A 6,647-nucleotide genomic window follows, 5' to 3' on the forward strand; every position below is an offset into this window, starting at 1 on the left:
TTTTTCAGCAGACACATGTGGTTATAAGAATTCACCACAAACGGAAGGGAAGAGGAGAAGAATCAGAGTCACTGCTGGAAGGGATGACACAACACTGGATCCAAAGACCTTAGAATTAGGACGGGAATAGATAGCATCTGGCACAACATCACCTGCCTTCAAAGGTAAATTGCACCGAGATTCAGGTTCTATCACAGAAGTTGCATGTAAAAAATGTATGGTTTCTATAACCACCAAACAAGCTAAAATTGTTAAGCGAACTTAGGGGGTTAAAAGGTCTTTGACATCCCAACATCCTTTATTACTTCGGCATGGATTTTACGCGATCACTTCTTCTCACTGAACTACTGGAAAAATGAAAATACGAGAGTGTGTGAAAATTCATAATGCAAGAGAATTGCTAGACTACCATGAACTACAACCAGTGCCTCAGTTCAAGCCCAGATGGCACTCCGTGCATGTGCAATAATGCACAGAGTGCATTCCTCCACAACCCAAAAAAATTGTCCACTGTGACCTCATGGATCTATCTTCATGGATGATGATGGAGAGGGAAAATGGATAGTGAAACTGGGTGACTTTGGTACGCCACAATTTGATTTCGAGCAGTTTTCAGGATTGGTCCTCCCGTCCAAAACTAACAATAATGACGCCATTTAGGGTACCGCAGCGCACACAGCAACAGAACTTCTTGAAAGAGAGAAAAAGCAAACCATTAAAAGCAACATATAAAGCCTCGGTATGGTGATGCCAGAATTCAGTTTACCGACTGCTTAACTCCTTGGGAGAGGTTGCCAATTCATCTGTCATCTACGACTATATATGAAGAGGAGAACAACCTACTGTTAGAGAGGAAAACTTAACGGGGTTGAGTGAAGACACCTCCAGACGGATGAAGCTGCTTTGTTCCTGTTGGGGTCAAGATCCTTCAAAGAGACCATCGAGAACCCACATTCATCTTGAGAGCACATCAATGTCTGTTTCAGAATCAGGCAATGACTACAAGACTATTTGAAAGTGGAGAGACAAATATCCGTATAAACAATATATCCCACTGAGTAATCACCATGGGATGACACAAGAGCTCATAGATGAAGAGGTTAGCTCTTTCATCTCCCAAAACAAATTGATATCAGAAGATCTAAGAAACGACCTAGTCAGTAACTTCCAACCAACTGATGGTAGCAATGCCTGCGTATATCTTTGCACAAAAATCGCCGATGAACTCCTAAAATTTGAAGATGTTTCTGATAAGAAGAGTTTTCTTCATCCAAAAGGTAGCAGAGGAAACCATTCGATCACTGCCAAAACGTGTGAAACCTTTGGGGAATGTTAGTGACTTCACAGATGTCTACAATGCATTGAAAGTAATGACCCAGCATGGAATTATTATAAATACTCAGTACATTAACAAAGAACTTTTGGAGAAGCAATCATCAGATAACCTTGAAGACAAACAGAAGCATTTGAAATCAGCGTTGAAATCAATACAAAGGTCAACAAATGCAGAGGGAAAGGCTTTTGCAGTCTATATATACCACCCTTATGCTATTCTGGTAGGCTTGATATCTTCAAATGTCGTAATCATTGGTACTCACAAGGTACCCTCAGAAGTCGGAGGCGAAGAAGCGGGATGTTTTTTTTCGGCCTGTTTATAGTTTATACCACCTAATTTAAAAAAATATGGTTTTATCTCAATATTCATGCAAACTTTAATTCTATGCATTGTCAAAGGTTCGTTTTCTCACTGGAAGTCACATCCATTGACCGAGAAAGCAACACAGTATCCCCGTAAGATTAATGAATAGCATAAATTGATAAAAGGCACTTGAATTTATGGATATCATTAATTTAGCGTGAACCAGTAGGACTGCTGTTCACTTGGAAAATGGAAAGAAGACTCAATCGAGTAATTTTACAGCTCGGTCGACGATCAACGCGGAGGAACAGTGGTCTTTTTTTTTCATCATTATGAGCGATCAGGAAATATCTGGTAAGAATATTTCAATGTTTGGACCCCATCGTCATGTATGGTTCTTTATAATAGAATTAATTCCGAAATGCTTGGATGAACGGCACAACATATACCCGTCCACTTGTTGCTTATTTGCATCTCATTGAATAAGAATAGTGCCTCATGCATTACAAACGGTGCACTTTTATCTCTTTTATACTTAACTTATGCAGTAAACAGCATGACTGCATGTTATCCAGCTAAGAGGAACCATGATTCCTTCCTGCAAAGGAGAAAAGGCTTATTGTATACGTGAGTGTACTGCTGCCGCTCGATGATTATGATATAACTTAAGCTTAATTATACAGCATGAATTTGGTGTATTGGTGCGTCAGGACGTTTTATTTAGCCCCATCGCCTGCAGGGGTTACAGACTATACCTTTACGTGTTTTACAGAAAGGGAAAAATTCTTTAACCGATTTGCGGGCCGTTTTTGAACTACTTGTGGACCACTTTGGTTTGGGTTTTTTCAATGTTTATACATCACACGAAGAAAAATCCCACATGGTTTTAGAGTTTTTCAGATCAGAATTCAACGTACTGGAATGGTTTTCATGTTGTCAGTGTGTGTTTGATTTTATCAGAAGTTTATCACCCATTCTCCTGGTTTCCATTTTAGGATATTCATTCTAAAAGCTGCATTAAAGCATGAGGTCATTTTTATCTTGGGGTCACCCTGAAACAAGATTATGTGGGCTTAATTGCTGGCGGCATGTCGTAAAACCACTCCAGGAACACAGAACAGCCAGGAACAACCAAAATAAGGTTAGCTTACCTTTTTGGGGGTTAGTTTTAATACTGGTTAATAGTTTTTAGAGGTGTATCAGGCTGTTCTAATCCGTTTTCCTGTTCTTAATGCATTCCTTAGCCGACTAACACCAGCATTTCGGTTTTGTTTTCTTCGTTGTACTTTAATTTACGTTCCTATTTTCCTCAATAAATATTGAAATTTTATTCTCATCTAGATGGCTGTTTTTTTAGAACATTTTCGTTTCAAAGAGGTCACAATTTGGCACAGATTCTACCTTTTCTTTTTCTTTTTGTTTCGATTGGACTCGATTTTCACGTCAGCAAACCTGTCAAACAGGTTTTCTACAGTCAAATAATTAACTGTACGAACAACTAACTATCCGAATATCGCTGGATATTTGTACTCATTTCGAAGGTAATTTTGCTGTATTCACTGTAGTTGGATAAAAAACATCGATACTACACACCAAAATATCTAATAATAATCGTAATTTAGCTTTCCATATGTTTCTTTAAATTTGTAAAAGTTTACAGAATCTATCGGAGTGAGTGAATCACTCCATTCGCCGTAAGACAACAACAGCTTTATGTCCGCCCTCTTGAACTCTACCAGCAATCGGAACACGAAACTGAGCTGTTCTGTATGAACTTCACCTCAGCTTCAACCAAAGCAAAGCAAAGAAGAATAGTCATACAGTTGAAGGTGTTGGACACGATGCATGATCCGCCAGTTCTTAACGAGAAGACGTTCAATGAAAATCCTTGGATTTGTGTGAACATTTCGCCTTTTGCACCGCTTGGGGTTTGATCGATTCAGTTCACTACAGGAAGTTGACAATCCATGTTGACAAATTGAAGTCCCAAGTTATGTTTGTGCCTTGCAAATGTTAAAATTTGTCTACTTTGTAATCCATCTTTGCGCAAGTTTGAAGTAACTCATGCTGCGTTGCTCAGTTGTCAGAGAAAACCAGTTTGGCGAGCTTCTCTCTTTTGACCAATCAACAAGCGCGTCAAATAAAGCGTGGGAAAACTTGTCGCGCGTCCCTCAGTCACATTCTCGTGTAACGCATTCCCTTGCCCTACCTTTTCTCATTTTTAGGCGCTAACTGAGTAAGTTGAATAATAAATTGATCACTTATTAGACGGTTTAGTGTGTAGTATCGCAGGACATTTTTACTCGTCTCTTGTATTTTGACTCGCCCGAAGTGGGCTGGCCAAAATACAGCGTGACTCGTAAAAATGTCCTGCGCTACTACACACTAAACCGTCTAATAAGATATATATCTTCTGAAAATTGCTGAATTCTTCTAATTTGTTTTGTCTATACAATAAACAGAAACATTACACGGCAACTTAAAGATGTGAATTTTATTTTCTCATGTTAAAAACAATATTTTACTTGGTGCACTCGTTCTAAATATTGTTTCTACCAGTCGCAAATAAAATTCATATCTTGGCACCGCCATGTAATATCCTCCATTTATCACCATGGAAGGAAATTCTAAACATTTTTTGGTCAAGCCCCTTAGACTATTAAAGCGGGGAGGGGGTGGAGAAATTGGACAGTCCAGTAGGATGGGTTACTTCAGGATTAAATCAGTAATTTTATTAATATGTTTTCAAAAGAAATGTCAAACTTTGTATAGAAGTAGACTGATGTATAGACTGGCTGCCTGAAATCAAAACGGCAGGAGTTCAAAGTGTTTTGAGTCGAAATTCCACTGCATAAAGCTTTGTTTTGGGGTTCTAAAGGCAACTGTCTGTCGTGAAATTTGGCTAAAAAGCGTTAAAGGTTATCTTTCGAATTTGGCTCATAATGAAGACAACTCACAACAATATAATTTGTGTCAAAAATTCTTTGGATGAATCACCGCATAAAGTGCCAAATACAAAATGAATTGTTTTAAAATGTGAAAAAATACCGTCTGAAAATAGATGATGCCTTTTTGCCATTTCCTTGCAAGTACTATCAATGATGCCATAACCACTGGTGCGAGCTGGTGAAGGAGTTTAACACTTTTGGTGTTTGATTGATTCATTTTCAGATTTTGGTGATCTTCAGAAATGTTTGGCAATCTTCAGAAAATGTCAAAAATGTTTGTAAACATTTGTATGACCCAGACAATTTTCCAAAAATATTCGTGTTGTATATATAGTGAAATGAACATTACAATTCGGCATGAAGATATGAATTTTATTTTCTTGTGTTAAAAACAATTACCACTCGGAAATAATTAAATTCATATCTTTGTTCCACCGACCGTGTAATATCCTCAGCTCTATATAGTATTACAAGTTGTGCTGTATACGTATTTTGACCAGCTCAATGGGCGATTAACAACTGTGTAGCTTAATGCAGGTTGGGTGCCTGAAATATCCAGATGCTTCCACTATCAGCAGCCAGCTACTAGATTTGATAACACCCCCATGGCTGGTACAACCCCGTCATACAGCCTGATGAGCCCCCACACAGGCACCCGTCACACTGACAAGTGAGTGGAAAGAAGGGAGAGGGAGGGGGGGAAATATACTTGAAACTAGCCCAACGGCACACACTGGCACATAAAACACATGACATGCTTACGCCATCTCCATGAGGCCATGACAAGCCTCACCATGTGGCATGCTAACAAATACCACTAGTCTTAGTCACTCTCGGGCAAGCGTGTGCTCATTCCGATGGCATGACGGAAGTTAACGGATGTGAAGGCCAACAAAACCAACAAAGGAATTAACAAAATTAAGCTCAACTTATATATTTTGGTTCCTTTGGAGTTGAAAATGTTTATACATCACACGTAGAAAAATCCCACATGGTTTTAGAGTTTTTTAGATCAGAATTCAACGTACTGGCATGGTTTTCATGTTGTCAGTGTGTGATTTTTTTTATTCCGATGGCATGACGGAAGTTAACGGATGTGAAGGCCAATAAAACCAGCAAAGGAATTAACAAAATTAAGCTCAAATTATATATTTTGGTTCCCTTGGAGTTGAAAATATAAATATGTTTACACACTCTCATGGTTCCCTTCAAAACCATACCCATTGTAAGACCAAAATGGTCAAAATCTGTACCCGTTTTCAGACCAAATCTGCAAAAAAACCATACCCTTTGTGCGGCTTATATAGCTTATATAGGGGAGGGGAGTCAAATGTACTTATTTACCGAGTGATCATGAGAGGGTCAGATGGAAAATCATTTAATCATGGCAGCTGGGCAAAGTGCAGTGAGGTCTGTGTGCCATAAGTGTCTTGACTTGTTATTTGGCATTTCATCGCCCTACAATTTTGCATGTTTACAGTTGACGGTTTAACTCTTGTGGACATCTCACACTGCAAACCCAGTTGAAAGCAACAACTTTTTCCCTTAAGTCCTGTCAAAACGCCGGCACATGATAGTCAATAATAGTTCAGAACTTATAAATATCAGCTATCATGAACTATAATGTGTGTGTGGTCAAACAAAAAGTTGAACGCACTCAACATTTGTGATAGTTCATGATAGTGGATGATAGTGTGCGATAGTTGATGGTCAAAAGAGAGTGTGAGTTGCACTTATTATTTATCCTATCATTTCCATTTTACCAACTTGGCTTTAGATTTAATGGTTTTCAGGCACAAATACTAATTATAGTCTAATTTGTACAATTTTTTATAAGTTCAATCTTGGTATTAATGAAACATCTTCATTATCATGACTATTTCTAAGTATAGGCACAAGTCTTTGCCCTTTATATAGTCATTAATTTGATTACCTTGTTATTTCCAAATTAATTACCTAGATATCAGACAGGAGAGCAGCCAGGATGAGAATTGGAGGTGGATGAGACCAATGTTGCACTTGCACCTACCTCAAGAGGGAAAAAGGTACATTTTTACCAT

The 6,647-nt window shown here is 38.4% G+C and overlaps 1 long non-coding RNA gene across 1 annotated transcript in view; it reads left to right on the forward strand.

Annotated features, from left to right (window-relative positions):
* Positions 1-1,906: 1,906 nt before the first annotated feature.
* LOC146472511 (uncharacterized) overlaps positions 1,907-6,647 on the forward strand; it is a 5,175-nt gene continuing 434 nt past the window's right edge. Inside the window, exons 1-2 of the long non-coding RNA XR_014866536.1 lie at positions 1,907-1,993; positions 6,548-6,632. This is a non-coding gene — a long non-coding RNA (uncharacterized LOC146472511). The remainder of the gene's footprint in view (positions 1,994-6,547; positions 6,633-6,647) is intronic.

The sequence above is a fragment of the Pavona decussata genome, unplaced genomic scaffold, assembly GCF_977016875.1.
Source record: "Pavona decussata unplaced genomic scaffold, jaPavDecu1.1 SCAFFOLD_98, whole genome shotgun sequence".
Lineage (NCBI taxonomy): Eukaryota > Metazoa > Cnidaria > Anthozoa > Scleractinia > Agariciidae > Pavona > Pavona decussata.